The 16,663-nt window shown below is 38.2% G+C and overlaps 1 pseudogene; it reads left to right on the forward strand.

Moving 5' to 3' along the window:
• Positions 1-10,949, forward strand: part of LOC142845589 (vomeronasal type-2 receptor 116-like) — a 29,915-nt pseudogene extending 18,966 nt beyond the window's left edge.
• The last annotated feature ends 5,714 nt before the right edge of the window (positions 10,950-16,663 follow it).

Genomic DNA, 16,663 nt, shown 5'->3' on the forward strand with positions numbered 1-16,663 from the left:
GGCTCACAGAGTCTGAAGTGGCAACCATGGAGCATTCATGAATCTGAGGTAGATCCTTTGCATATTTGTTATGGTTATTAGCTTTGTGCTCTTGTGAAATTCCTAACAGTGAAAGTTAGGGGTGTCTCTGACTCATTTGCCTGCTCTTGGGACCCTTTTCCTCCTACTGGACTATCTCCTCCAGCCCTGATATGAGGTTTTCTTCCTAGTCTTACTGTAATTTGTTAGGTCATATTCAGTGGATATCACAGGGAGGTCAGCTACTTGTTTGTTTGAAGGGAAATGGAGGAGGAGGATATCTGGCAGAAAAGGGAGGTAAGGGGAAGGAATTGGGAGAATTGAAGGCAGGGCAAACTGTGGTAGGGATGTAATGTATGAGAGTAGAATAAAATTTCAAAAATCACAAAAACACCTACCACAAAGAGAGAATTCAAATATGTTTTTATTTTCTCCAAGTATATATACCCTGCGTTATAATTCAGTGGTGATTTAGCTTTTTTTTCATTTATTTTCCCCCAAAGCCAAGGGTGATGATTTCTTAAAATCCTGCCTAATACCTTTACTTACTAAATATGATGGATGATGAATAATAAAAACTTCAATTTTATGTGGTTTCTGTTTCTATTCTATTTTCATCTCAAGGAGTTTATTTTTTTCTTAGAAATACACACCAAATGATATTCATTTATATTTTATATCTCATAGTTTTTCTTCAGGGATTTATTAAGTTATGTGTTCTCAAGATGCTTTTGTGTTTTTGTTTATTTGTTGTTCTTGTTTTGTTTGCTTTGATGTTTGTTATTATCCCTGGAGAGGTCATTATTTATTTAATGACAAAAAGAACAACTAAACTCAGAGAGTTAGGCCCCAACTTGTTCAGAGATACTACTGTTCATTGTATTGAATTAAACTTATACATCCAGCTTGAATTTGATTTTCTTTTCCAAAGTTTTATATTTAATAAAAATAAAAACAGAAATTTTAAAAAGGATATAAAAGCTAGCCAATAGGAAGCTAGATTTAATAGACCAAGCCTTGATTTAATTAATACAGTTTCAGTGTGGTTATTTAGGGAGTCTGGGTGGCCAGGAAATGAACAAGTGGCCTCCTACTACAACTAAATTTTGTTAGACAAACTGACAATTGCCAGGTTTTCTTTCACTTACTTTTTATCTTGGTGCTTGTTATTGAGAGCTACTATCTATTAACAAGATTGTTATTTTCAAAAATATCATAATATATTAGCTATCCATAGGCTGCCATTTGCCCTACATTCTTGATACCTATGTTAAATTTACTTTATGCATCAAGAATTTAAACTATACAAAACTTTCCCAAACACTTCAGTTATTTGTCTTCACTCTGGTACCAGCTTCATAAAATAATACATCTTTTTTAGCTGCACCCTTTTCTAAAAGACAAGCAGTTTACTAATCATGCTGGAGAACAAGTGAATTTGAATGAGAAAATGAAACTGAATGCAGAGTATGACATTCTCAACTATTGGAACTTTCCAGAAGGTCTAGGACTTAAAGTAAAAGTTGGACAGTTTTCCCCATATGGTCCACTTGGTCAACAATTATCTTTATCTGAGGACATGATAGAATGGGCCACAGGAATTACAGAGGTGAGTTGGGTATAATTATAATACAATTAACTACACATAGTAAAACAAATCTTGATAAGGACCTCCTAACCAAAATCTATTTACAATGGACCCTCTTATAAAGAAAAGAGTAATTTCTTCTAATAAAGTCTCATTTCAGGGAAGAGTCCATTCCCAAGAATCTCAATGTTATTTTTGTAGAACTTTTATGTCATATTTCTTTGTTTGAAAACTTTCTATTTTATTGGTCTTTTGCTTTATGTGTGTTTGTTTCATTGGGGTTTTCTGTTTTCAGTTTTGTTTCCTTGTTTTGTAAACATAGAGAAAGAAAGGGCATAGAGTTGAACAAAGGGTGAGATAGGGAGATTTAAGAGGAATTGAAGGAAGAAAGATACATGATCAGAATATTTTCTGTGAATACGTCTTTTAATGTTTTATACTAAACTATATATATTTTAATCTTTTCTTTTGCCTTGCAGTTTTGTGATTTTTTATGTACTGATATTTTTAAGTTTTCTATATAAATTTAAAAAATATTACTGGATATTAAAAATATAAATATATGAAATAGTATATGTTGTTTTTTAGGACCCATATAAAATTAAGGATACTACTATTTCTGTGAAGAATGAAATAGGAATTTTAAATTGGTATTGCATTGATTCTGTAAATAGTTTTTGGTAGAATGGTCATTTCCACAATATTACTTCTATCAATCCTTGAGCATGGGATGTCCTAATATCTTTATGAGGAAATTCAATTACAATAACAAATACAGAGATTTGACAGAAATATTCATGTTAACTTGAAGTAGAAGACACTTTTGTATTTTCTTTTTTTCCTAACATGGTTCAGAGACAGCATCATTAGAGTACTGATTGGAGAAGATATACTTCGCAGATTTTAGAGCTAAGGGTGTCCATCATTCCTTCAATAGTAAATTGAGGAAGGAATTGGAGAAATGGAAATGGAGAGTAAAGTAGGAATAAGAAGCACAGTGCATGGTTTAGGGCCACGAATGATAGTGGAGGAAATATTTCATAGCGGTTCACCAAAGCAGTGGTAGGGGTGATTTCTGCTTGGGCAATGGTTTCCAGGATGCCAGGCAGGAATCTCAGCTTCAAGCTTCTCTGCCTCATTTCAGCTCCCATCTGCTCACCCAGTTTTTCTCCACCCATCAATCCACTCATGGCTAGCAAATGGGGTTGACATGTTCCAGCTGCTGTTTTCTAGTGTCCATGACCAACTGCCCCTCATTGACGGCTACTTTTGTCCTTGACCTGGTGCGAGCAAGATGGTGAAGCAGCACTAGCTTGACTGTTCCTTTGGGAACAAAAGCGCCATGTAGGCTTATTTTATTTTCCTTTAATTCTTTCTCTGCTAAAAGTAGAGTCTATTTGGTTTTAACTGTGATTCTTGTAACTCTTGTCTTTCACTGACTCTCACAGAGGCAGCTTTTGATCCATATCATACCCAACAATCCCTTGAACCATGTATGTGCTTTTTAAACTCTATACTTCTAATTTAAGAAAGAGAATTTTTTATATACCATATGTAATGAGATCATGTTCATTTACCAATATGCACCTAAATGCTCACACATTTCATATGAAAATATGTACAACATCTGTTGGGGGTTGTCATTACTGACAGATCTTTAGGTTGAATTTGGTGGTTTCTGGGACTTGTTTAGCTATTACTTTTGACTGAGAAGGCACTATGGTGTGCTTTGTGACAGTAGAAGACATTCACCTCATGACAGCAACATTAGAGGTAGGATGAGTCCATTGTCTCAACACACCTTCCAATGGCAAGCCTCCAATCACTAACTTTCTCACCTTTTAAAAAACATTTTGTTTTTATTTTTTTTACTATTTATATGAATGTGAAGGAAGGGATTATCTTATCTGCATGTCAAGTGCAGGTGCCTATGGATGCCAAAAGAGGCTGTTGGATTCCCTGTAGCTGGAGTTACAGGCAATTTTGACCCATGCAATGTGAGTCTGGGAATCAAATTCATGACCTCTGCAAGAGCATCCCATGCTGTTAATACTGAACCATTTCTCCACCCCAATACTTCTCCACTTACAGGCTTCAGCATGTCTCAGCAGCATCATAGGCTGAAGGTCATCACTGTTAAGGCAGTGTGTATGTCCAAGCTACAGCAACATCCATCCAATTGGTTGTTTATGGATACAAAAACTATGTTCACTAATGTTCCAGTTCTATGAATAATGTGCTCAGTATAGTAGTAAGTGAAAATATGAATTATAACTTGCTCACTGATTTTCCTAAGACTCCCCAGTCTATCTGCAGTGAAAGTTGTAGTCCTGGATTCAGAAAATCCCTCCCAGAAGGAAATGTGGCTTGTTGTTTTGACTGCACTCTGTGTCCAGAGAATGAGATTTCCAATGAGACTGGTAAGTGTGTTTTATGAAAAATTCTCTACTTCTAACTAATAGCATTTTTATGAAGTGTCTCACATTTGTACTTCCAACTCTTTACACACTGAGCCATCTCCCTAGCCTAAGATATTAAGCAAAGTGTAGTGATATACACCTTTTACACTCAGGAGACAGAGGCAGACCAATATCTGTGAGGTTATAACCAATTACTCAGGAGGCTGAGACAGGAGGTTTATTGCAAGTTCAAGGCCATCCTAGGTATCAAAAGGGATCTCATTTCAAATAGAAGTCAGGGAAAGTTTTAAAAAAATTTACAGTAACTCAAAAAAAAAAGAATGGATAATGGGGCATGATATAGAATGTTAGCAGGAATCCAGTGAGAACCAGTTAACTTTCATTAATATATACTGTATTGTTAAGACAACTGATTTCTTCAATATTTAATTACTGATTAATACCTTTAAGTGTTCAAATGCATGAATATAAATGATGTGATGCTGAGGTTAATCACCTCTATAATGAAAACTTTTTAGAGACAGGGTCTCTCTTGTAGATGGAACAGCGGGCCACTTCCCGCCGCCCAGCTCCCAGTCACCAGCTAGCTTTACCCAAAATAATTACATGGAAACTGTATTCTTTTAAACACTGCTGGGCCCATTAATTCTAGCCTCTTATTGGCTAACTCATATATCTTGATTAACCCATTTTTATTAATTTGTGTAGCACCACGAGGTGGTGGCTTACTGGGAAGGATCTTAACCTGCGTCCATCTTGGAGAGGAGAGCTATAGTGTCTGCCTCATTGCCTTCTTCCCAGCATTCTGTTCTGTCTACTCTGCCTACCTAATTTTCTGTCCTATCAAAGGGCCAAGGCAGTTTCTTTATTAACCAATGAAGGTAACACATAGACAGATGACCCTCCTCCATCACTCTCTATGTAATCCTGGCTGTCCTGCAACTCACTATGTAGATCAAGCTGCCCCTAAATTTCTAAAGATCCACTGCCTCTGTCTTCCAAGTACCAGAACTAAAGAAAGACATATGCCACTTTGCCTGGCCTATAATGGTAAACTCTTTAAATTCACTTTTTAAATAAAAAGTGTAATCATCTTTCTGGGAATTAAACTAAGGTTGTGGGCTTGGTGGCAGGCACCTTTTTTTCAGCAAGCCACCTTGAAGGCTCTCTAATGTATTTTTTTAAAGTCTTTGATTAGTGGAGTTGGGCATTTAGCTCAATTGGTAGAGTGCTTGCCTAGGTTTCAACTCCAGCACTGTATATGCTGTATTTGGTGACACACACCTAATTCCAGCACTTGAGAGAAGGAGAAAAGAGGATCAGAAGACCAAGGTCATCCTCAGAAACATAGTAAACACAACAGACTATCTCAAAATAAAGTATTTTGTTAGTGTATATTTGGTGTAGAATATAATGGGTTTTTTGAATATTTGTTCACATATAACATACAGTGTGACTATATTTACATCCACATCCTACCTTGTCCCCCTCCTTCCTTCTAGAAGTTCTTCTTCTGGCCAAGTAGTTCACCTCCGTGTGTGTGTGTGTGTGTGTGTGTGTGTATGTGTGTGTGTGTATGTGTGTGTGTGTGTGTGCATGTAAAATCTAGACTGCAATAATGAATCATGCAATAATTGTCTTTGGAAACCTGATTTATTTATTTCATTACATAAGATACAACCATACATAATTCTAGTTCTGGGGGATGTGATGCCCTCTGAAGACACCAACTATACACATGGTACAAGCAAAACCCCCATACATATAAAATAGATAAACCTAAAGAAAAATTAAATAATAATAAAACATAAAATGTATTTTTGTATAATTGTGTTATAAAGGGCACACAAGTCTAGCTCACTGCTCTATTGATCTGAGGAGACACTGTGATCACAACAACTCTTATAAAGAAAGCATTTTAGTTGGGGCCTGTTTACATTTTCAGAGGTTTACTCCATTATAACCATGGCAGGAAACATGGTAACACACCAGCAGACATGGTGCAGGCAGAGTAGCTGAGGGCTCTACATCCGAATCTGCAGAAAGCAGGAAGAGAGCCACTGGGATTGGCTTTTGCTTTTGAAAGCTCACAATCCATCCCCAGTGACATACTTCCTCCAACAAAGCCATACCTACTCCACAAGGGCACTCCTCCTAATCTTTTTCAAGTAGTACTCCTCTCTGATGACTAAGCATTCAAGACTATGAGGTCATTCTTTTTCAAACCACCACATTCCACTCCCTGCCTTCCCGTAGGGTTGGAGCCATATTATAATGTAAAATGCATTTAGTCTAATTTTAAAAGTCCCCATAATATCAACGTCTAGTGCGTTGGGGTCCCTGGGTAAGGGTCTCATGCAAATCAGGACACAGGGGATGCAAAGTGTGAACAACTGCATAATAAGCTTTATTTTGTATGGCCTTTTATGCAGACTAAAAAGCATTGCCTCAACTCTGAAACCCCCCTTTTACTCATGTACATGATCATGAGAAACTCTTACCTCTCCTTGCAAGATTCAATACCTCAATTAATAACAGTAATAAAAAGTACATGGAGAAGAAGTACATAGAAACAAGGCAAAAAGTATACAGAAGCAAAGCACTCCTTTGTAACTGATAGAGCGTGAAGAACTGAGCTCAAAGGCCACTTCCTTATCCAGGGTACAGATTCTGACAGAACGTTTGAGAAATGGGCAGAAAAAGTTTGCTTTCATCTGTGCTTGGTTTGCCAAGCAATCGTTTCCCAACTTTGTCTTATCTGTCCCAGGAGGAGCCTGAACTCTAAGCCAGTTCTGTGTCTCCACACCATAATCTATAACATTCTTAATACTGTTTACAAGCCCAAAGTTTACTCTCTTCTGAGACTCATGCAATCTCTTTAACTGTAACCCATGTAAAAATTAAAATAAAAAACAGGTCACATACTTCCAACATACAATCGCACAGAATGTACATTACCATTTCAAAAGAGAGGAAAGGAAGCATACTGAGGAAATACTAGACCAAAGAAAGACCAAAAGTCAACAGAGTCAACTCTAAATTCTTCATCTCCATATCTGATGTCAAAACACTTTTCAGCACTCTAACTCCTTCCAGCTTTGTTAACTGCAACACACCTGTCTCTCTCTCTCTTTGGCTGATTCCACACCCAGTCTGCAACTTTCCTCGGCAGGTATCTTATAACTCTGGCATCTCCAACATCTTTGGGTCTCCAACAAATCTAGACTTCACCTTTACAACTTCATACAATGGCCTTTCTGGGCTTCCATGCATACCCCTGACACACACCTAATCTCACCAGCATTCCTTAGCTGTGGAGGGAGGTACCACACAAGGATATATCTCTTTCATATATCCTTGACTCTAAAAGTCAGAACCATGTATTCAAAGCTGACAAGTTCTACTATTTGCTAGGCCTGAACATGGCCCCTACTTCCATTACATTTGTACTAGTTTTCTGTTGTTATGGTTTCCTTCACTGCTTAAGCTTTTCTTTCATTTCTTTTCAAAAGTTGGAAGACTTTCTGGGTGGGGTCTTCCTGGGGTCACAACTCCCATTATTAATTTTAGCATGGGGCTTTCTTTAAATGTTTATCTCTGTCTTAGTTAGAGTCTCTATTGCTGTGAAGAGACATCATGACCATGGCAACTCTTATAAAAGAAAATACTTAACTGGTGCTGGCTCATTGTTCAGAGGCTTAGTCCACTGTCATCATGATGGGAAACATGGTAGCACACAGGCATACATAGTGCTACAGAGGTAGCTGAGTTCTACATCTGGATCTGCAGGCAGCAAGAAAAGAACTGAGTGAGACATACTGAGACCTCAGAGCCCACCCCCTAGTTACACACTTCTTCCAATCAAGCCATACCCATTCCAACAAGGCCAAACCTCCTAATAGGGACCTATGGACCTATGGAGGGGACATTTTTATTCAAACCACCTCCATCCCCTTGAGTACTATATTTAGCTTGTTTACACTTCATGGTGCGCTTTTTTCCTCAAAGTGTACATATTGTACTTTTCCTTGTTCATCTTGCTCCTTTTTATTATAGATCTACGTAAGGGTGACCACTAATAACCATGTAACACAATCACTTTTAGGTGGTCTTGAAATCTCCTCTTCCAGTGTCATTAATCTAAAACTCTTCAATTTAACATCAGGCAGATTTTTGGGCAAGAGCAAAAAATAGCCACATACTTCTACAAAATACAAGAAAAATTTCTAAGCTATTTATTAATATTCTCCTCTGAAACCTCTTGAGACAGGCCATCAAATCTACACTGCTCACATCACCACAGTCTTCCATGCTCCTATTAGGATGGCCCATTAAGCCCCACTTAAATCATCCAACCACTCTTCTAATCCTCCAACAAACATCATGGTCAGTCCTATCACAGAAAAAAAACCACACTCCTGATATCATCATCTGTCTTAGTCATTGTTCTAATGCTGTGAATCAACACTATAACCACAGCAGCTCTTATAAAAGAAACCATTTAATTAAGACTTGCTTATAGGCTCAGAAGTTTAGTCCATTATCATCATGGCTAGAAACAGGGCAGCATGAAGTTGGACATTGTGCTGGAAGCATAGCTGAGAGTTCAACATCTGGATCTGCAGGCAGTAGGAAGAGAACCACTTGGCCTGGCTTGGATTTTGAAACTTCAAAACCTACACCCAATGACACACTTCCTCCAACAAGATCACATGTCCTAATCCTTCCCAAGTAGTGCCACTCCCTGGCATCTAAGTATCCAAATGTTTGTGGCCTTTGAGGGTCATTATTACTCAAACCACCCCAATACACATGGCATGCATGTGGAAATTAGAAGACCACTTTAGGAGATCATCTGTAACTGCAACTCCAGGGGATCTTAGGCTATCTGTATCATTTGCACAAACCCACACACATGCACACATACACAAAACTAAAATTTTTAAATCTACTTAATAAAAATTAATCTTTAAAAACAATCCAATATCCAATGTTTATATTTGAAGTTAATTCCTTCCGACAAATTTTATGATAACACCTTTAAACTCCTTTGTTTGTTGCCAGAAAAGGCCAGGGTATGCCCTAACTTGCCAAGTAGCTGAGTCTGGCTTTGTACTCCTATTCCTCCTGATTCTACCTCCCAAATGCAAGAGCTACAGACATGTGGCAAACTGTTAAAATGCAATATTTACTTATTTAAAACACCTTCAGATAGAAGAAAAACAATCAGAGAAGTCAGTTCACTGGGTAGCTCCATTTGAACCCCATATCTGAGAATACCACTACAAAGAAAGGACTTGAGAAGACCCGTCTTACCTCACTAAAGTTATTTTTCAAAATCAAGAGTGTGGTGTGTGTGTGTGTGTGTGTGTGTGTGTGTGTGTGTGTGTGTGTGTCCAGGAGTGTGGGTGTGCACGTGTCATGGTGCACAGATGGAATTGGAGTCAGTCATCACCCTCCCTCTGCCTGAGATCACGTTTCTTCACAGATGCATCAGCCAGGCCAGATGCCCCACGAGCTCCTGGAAAATATTGTCTAACTCTCATCTTATAGCAGGGGTGCACTGGGATTATAGAGGCTTGTGCTACAGCATCCAGCTTTTATGTGGACCCTGGGAATCCGAACTCAAATTATCAGGCTTAGGCAGCAAGCTGTTTATCCAGTGAATCAGCTCTCCCCAGCCCAGGAAATATTTTACATGAATGCAATATTGTGATCAAATTGAAGTTGGATACTGTAAGTAAGTATGTAAGTTTCTGAAAAGTGGAAAATAATAACATCAGAATATTCAAAACAACACACAATTGAATAAAGAGGAGAAACTGTAGCTTTGTTCATGTCACAATGCAGGAAATACACGGTAGTCACGTTATTCCCCATAAAGCATTCTTTCGTTTGGTGTCTGAAGTAACAAGGGATGTCTGTTAGGCTAAACTACTCAAGTGAGTGGTTAAAGAGGACAAAAGAAAACTAACCTGAAATAACAAATATACATGCTTTCACCAGATGCGGATCAGTGTGTGAAGTGTCTAGATCATCAATATGCCAACACAGACCAAAACCATTGCCTCCAGAAATCTACGACCTTCCTGGACTATGACGATCCCCTGGGGAGAGGGCTGCCATGCATAGCCATGTACTTTTCTGCACTGTCAGCTCTCGTTCTTGGGATCTTTCTGAAGCAGCAAGACACGCCCATCGTGAAGGCAAATAACCGCACTCTCAGCTACATCCTGCTCATCACCCTTAACTGCTGTTTTCTCTGCTCTTTTCTCTTCATTGGCCACCCCAACACAACCACTTGCATCCTGCAGCAGACCACATTTGGAGTGTTGTTCACTGTGGCTGTTTCCACTGTCTTAGCCAAAACTATCACTGTGGTTCTGGCCTACAAGGTCACTGCCCCAGGAAGAAGAATCGGGTGGTTGTTGGTAACACAGGCACCTAACTTCATTGTTCCCATCTGCACCTTGTTCCAGATTATCTTGTGTGGGGTCTGGCTGGGAAAATCTTCCCCCTTCATTGACCCAGATGCACACTCTGAACGTGAACACATTATCATCCTGTGCAACAAGGGCTCAGTCACTGCTTTCTACTGTGTGCTGGGATATCTGGGAGCTCTGGCCTTGGGAAGCTTCACTGTGGCTTTCCTGGCCAGAAACCTACCTGACACCTTCAATGAAGCCAAGTTCCTGACATTCAGCATGCTGGTGTTCTGCAGTGTCTGGGTCACCTTCCTCCCTGTCTACCACAGCACCAAAGGGAAGGTCATGGTGGCTGTGGAGGTCTTCTCCATCTTGGCATCCAGCGCAGGGCTCCTAGGTTGTATCTTTGCCCCCAAGTGCTACATCATTTTGTTCAGACCACAGATGAACTCTATTCAGGGTCTCAGGAACAAAATACATTATAGGTACAAGGCTTAATAAATTTAGTATTAACTTTCAAGTTAGCACATGAAGGAGATTTCATTATTACATTTTCATACATATATTTGTTCCTATTCATCTGTCTCACAAACTGATACTGCATCCCCTCTATTGACCTCTTCCTGTTTCTTCCTTATCTTAAAACAATCCTCATTTTTACACTCATGTCTGTGTGTTTCTTTACTCCCCGCCCCTTCCCACCTTCCATACTTCCACTCCTTTCTTGGAATCCTTCCACTTTAAGAATGAAGGAAGAAAGAGAGAGAGAGAGAGAGAGAGAGAGAGAGAGAGAGAGAGAGAGAGAGAGAGAGAGAAAGAGAGAGAGAGAGAGAGAGAATGCCAGCCCCCCTTGTGGTATTTATACTTATGACTATGGCTTAGGTGACCAAATAAACAGTTTCGGTTCCAAAATTTTTCTTTTAAATGTTATGGCTTTACTCTTATTTAAGGCTGAAGAAATGCCACTGTGAATATGCTTCATATTTACTTTATCCACTCACCTGCTTATGGATATCTGCATGCTTCTTTTATTACTAAAACTAAAGTACAGCAATAATTGTGGATGTCCAATTATCTCTGTAGATGCCTTCTGGGTCTATATATCTAGGGGTTGTATGATGGATTGAATGGTACTTCTCTTTGTAATTTTGTTACTAACTTCTACTCTGCTTTCTACAGTGGTACAAATATCCTACTAAACATGTAACAAAATTGATTAAGGAAAAAATGGGGTGTGGGATCAGCTTTCTAAGAAGACCTGTGAACTTGTGGTGCTGACTATCCCTATGATCTAAGCCGCTGCTGAAATTCACCACCACCACTTCTTCAAAATCCAGGAGAGACGTACAAACTTACACATGTGTGACTATAACCACAAAATATAAGAAACATAACAAAGAAAGACAACATAATTTTCTGAAAAAGTTCAACTGGTGAACTCAACATTCTGAAATAGGTAAATGATCAGAACTTTTCAGAAGTTTTCTTGAAAAAAAAAACAAAAGATCAAAGACCTGAATGAGGATATCCATAGGCAGATTTATTCCATACATACCTTCAATACCTATAAAGAAAGTCATTAATACAGAGGAAAATGGCAGCAAGACAAAGGAAAACTATAACAGGAAGAACAGGCTGTTTGTTCTGGGTGCCCTGCTAGTTTGACCCCCAAAATAATCACACAGAAATTGTATTAATTAAATCACTGCCTGGCCCATTATCTCTAGCCTCTATTGGCTAACTCTTACATCTTAGTTTAACCCATTTCCATTAATCTGTATTACCATGAGGTCATGGCTTACCTGGAAAGATTTAACATGTCTGACTTGGTAGCTCCATGGCAGCTCTCTCTCTCTGCTTTCTTCCTCCCAGAATTCAGTTCTGTCTTCTCTGCCTACCTAAGTTCTGCCCTATCAGGCCAAGCAGTTTCTTTATTAATTAACCAATGAAAGCAACACACAAACAGAAGTACCTCATATACCAGAAAACAATCAGCAGCATGAGAGAAAACTTCAACAATGACACTGAGATGAGGAGGGACAACAAAAGTATTGAAAATGAAAAAATAAATTAAAAAAAGCAGAGTGGGAAGCATGAACAATGGACTCAAAGAAGCAAAAGAAAGACTTCCAGATGGAGAAGGATGAAAATATAATAATGCAGATACCAAGAATCGAAAAATAAAGGAGCATGACCACAATGTCCATGAGAGATCAAACCCAAGAACCCACAGGACTAGAAGGAGTAACATAAACCCAAATGGTGCAGGATATTCATTCAACAATATTACAGCAAAAAAAAACCAAGCCTAGAAACCATTCAGACATTCAAACACAAAACACATTTAGAACCCCAAACAGACATGACCAGAGAACAACCTTCCCATGGCATAGGACAGTCAAGATGTCAAAAATACATAGCAAAGAAACAATATTAAATGCTGTCAAGGAAAAAACACCAAATCACCTACAAAAGCAAATAACAGAGTAATATTAGCAAACTAAAAGCCAGAAAGTTATGAAATGGTATCTTTCAAGTCCCAAAAGCAGATTAATTGCCAGTCAGGACTACTATGCCAGGCAAGTGATCTTCTAAATTTGAGAAAAAAGAAGGACATTTCAAGGTAAACACAACTGAGGGAGTTCAGTAACACCACGCCAGCACTGCAAAGGACACTAAAAGAATACTATATGCAGTGGAAGATATTTCAATCACTAATTCAGAGGAAAGAATAGATTTCATGTTCAGACAAGCTGAACAAAGGTGAGCTGGAAGGAGTCCATTATATCCAACAACATAAACCAGATATGAATGTGGGATGGCATAAAGAACAGACAATAACCAAACTGACAGGAAAAAACAGAAATTAATAGCTATTTCTCATCAATAATTTCTGTGTAATGGACTCAACTCACCAATAATGTTACAGACCAGATGGATGGATTAAAAATGTAAAAGGAAGCTGGGTGGTGGTGGTGCACACCTTTAATTCCAGCACTCGGGAGGCAGAGGCAGGGGGATCTCTGTGAGTTCAAGACCAGCCTGGTCTACAAGAGCTAGTTCCAGGACAGGCTCCAAAACCACAGAGAAACCCTGTCTCGAAAAACAAAAAAAATGTAAAAGGAATATGGAGAATGGTGTAAAGTTACTGCTTGACAGGGGTTGGGAAGGAGGAAGTACAACTAAGAAGAACGTAGAGGACTGGGGGCTGTGAAATGACTCTATATGGTATTTCAGTGGTGAACACAGGTGGAAACCCACTGAAAGTAAGATACAAAATAGGAACCCTAGTTTGGTGTGACGATGAACACATGTATTTGTGGCATTTTGGAGACTGATGGGAGGGCAAGTTTAAGGGTAATCTGGGATACAGATAAAATCCTGAATTAAAAAAGAATAAGATGGAAAATATGAACACTAATGTGAAGTGTAGACTTTGGGTGAGGATGTGTCATTGTGGATTATAACAAATACACCACTGTGATGGAGGATGTTGACAGTGGGAGAGGCTTACACTTGATAGGGAAAGGGAACAATGAAACCTCTGTGCCTTCCTCTCAGTGTTCTAGTAAACATCAAGCTCTAAAGAATCCTTATAAAATAAAAATAAAATCTATTCATATATTTAAGAAAAAATGAAATTCAACTCTATAGTGTCTTCAAGAAACACACCTCATTGATAAAATCAAAAGATAGAAGATATTCTATCAAGAGCATTAAAACCAACCACACCAAATGTTGGAACTCCAACTTCATAAAATAAACATTAAATGGAAAAACAAGTCCTCATATGATATTAGTAGTGAATTCAATACCAAACTAGATAGGTCATCCAAACTAAGTCAACAAAGATGTGCCAGAGTTAAACTATGTCATAGATTAGATGGACTTAGCATATTCCTACAGAATATTCCATCCAATCAATATTAACCATTATATTTGGCTATATACATTCTTCTTAGCAGGGAATGATACCACCCAGAGTGGGCAGGTCTTCTCACTTCAATTAACCTAATCAAAATACTCCCTTACAGGTATGCCTAGAGGCCCATCTTTCAGTTGACTCTATAGCTCAACAAGCTGACAATGGAGGTTAACCATCACAACTAATCCCATTTTTAGAATCCAGCATTACTCTGTACTAAGGATATTAGTAAGGGCAGTATGTTTTTTAAAGTTTGTTGGTCCCATTTTTGTTTTTACATTTACATAAAAAGTAATGGGTTTATTGCAGCATCTTCATACCCTGAGTATTCTTATTAAATCACTCATTACTCATCCTTTCCACATTTTGTATGCAGTCTCCTTCTGGTTGATTCTCTTTTCCCTTCTGTTTCCATGTCATATGCATTACATTCTTCATCTCTTTTAAGATCATTTCCTTCTCTCTTATGATTCCTTATATTTTCATGACCTATAAACATATAAATGCAAACACATACATATGAACAAATATTTATAATTTAAAATCTAAGTTTTTGCTTTTCTAGGTTGGTTCTCCTTCACAGGCTGGCTTCAAAATGCTGTAAAATAATCTTTTTGTACATAATATGTTTCACTATAATTGGTTTAAGAAAAAGTTGAATTTTCAGTACAGAGAAAATGCTAGGAAGAGGAATGGCAGAGTTGTGAGGAAACACCAGGGATGCACAATAAGCAGCATGGGCTTCACAAAGTAAAGGTAACCAAGCCACAATAATGAACATTCATTAAAAGATATGGGTTAATTTAAGTTATAAGAACTAATTAAAATAAACACGTCTAAGCTATCAGCCAAGATTTCATAATTAATAAGAAGTCTCCGTGCCATGATATGGGAACTGGCTGGTAGGACAGAGGAAGATTTGCAGCATATGGCACCCAATGTGGGGCCATATATCTACATAAGGCCAGAAATAGCTTTCCAGAGAGAGAGAATAAGAGAGATAGAGAGAGAAAGAGAGAGAACTTGCAAACATGATCTCCTGGAAGCCATGGTCTCTCAGATAGGCTCAGCACTAGTGGTTTACAGAGGCATGCCTCTTTTAAGAGGCTCTGCTACTAAGCACTTGAATGGGGTCCATGAGCATCAGGCAGCGCTCTACTTGGTGGCATGAGACTAGGAAGAAATGCTTACAGCAGCGTGGACCCAGAAACTTCCCAATGTTGGGACAGTAAACATGGCTCTGGTCAGTACCTCCACAATTAGGCTAGAATCTCATAAAACTCAGTAGGTGGAGCTAGCTACCAGCACACCATGAGTGAAGCTACATTCTAAGATTTTTCTCCTGCAGACAGAAAAGGTTACATATAGGCATTAAACAAGTTCAGATGGAAAATAACCTCTAAACAAGATGCAGTGTCTTTAAAAATGTTTGTAGACATAAGGAAAAAATGGTTTAGACACTTATAAAAAATAAGTAATTTAAAAATAATAGAGAAAATTCTTTAAAGAAAGAATAAGTCACATAGAGATATGAAATACGCAGGGGAGTCTGATCCTGTATTATTATTATTGTTACTGTGCAGTCTAAATTTTTTATTGCTTATAAGTAAATGACATCTGCTGCAAGACAGGACCATGAAAGGAATTTCTGAAATAAACAAGTCTGGAAACATTAAGAATGCCTTAACTCTAAAATTAAAATCAAAAAAGTCTTGCTTTGGGGAAGAGGTTATGATTTTGTTTCTACAGAAAATAAAAGGCTATGGATTTGCTTAAGTTTGATAGATGTCAAATTTGATAGGCGAAGACCCCCTGAAAGTCTGCTTACATATTTAAAGAAATAAACTTAAAATAACTACAAGATAGTTAACGTATACTTTACGTGCTTGAACAAACAATGAAGACACATCTTTGGCAGGTTTATATACAATACACAGCCCATCCTTGTGTTAATACAGTTATGTATGTTACCTTACAAAGTTTGTGTTCTTAAAGCAAGGGGATAAGACACCAATGAAAATGGATGATCCAGGTGATCCAACCTCTCCAAGTGCCTCTGTTGCAATTTGCTCAGAATTCTGCATCCAGAACAGCCTCAAGGCTGATGGCTGAGATGGTCCAGCCTCACAGACTATTCTAACCAGGATTTGACCATTATCCTATTTTCTCATTCCCCAAAGATGCCATTACCTACAGGCAACAAAAAGCAGTTTAGAGAACACAATGCCTACATTCCTAAGAGGTGGAGTGGGTGTTTTTGGTCATTTGTTGGGCTATGGATATTTGT

This window comes from Microtus pennsylvanicus, chromosome 1, assembly GCF_037038515.1.
Source record: "Microtus pennsylvanicus isolate mMicPen1 chromosome 1, mMicPen1.hap1, whole genome shotgun sequence".
Classification (NCBI taxonomy): Eukaryota; Metazoa; Chordata; class Mammalia; order Rodentia; family Cricetidae; genus Microtus; species Microtus pennsylvanicus.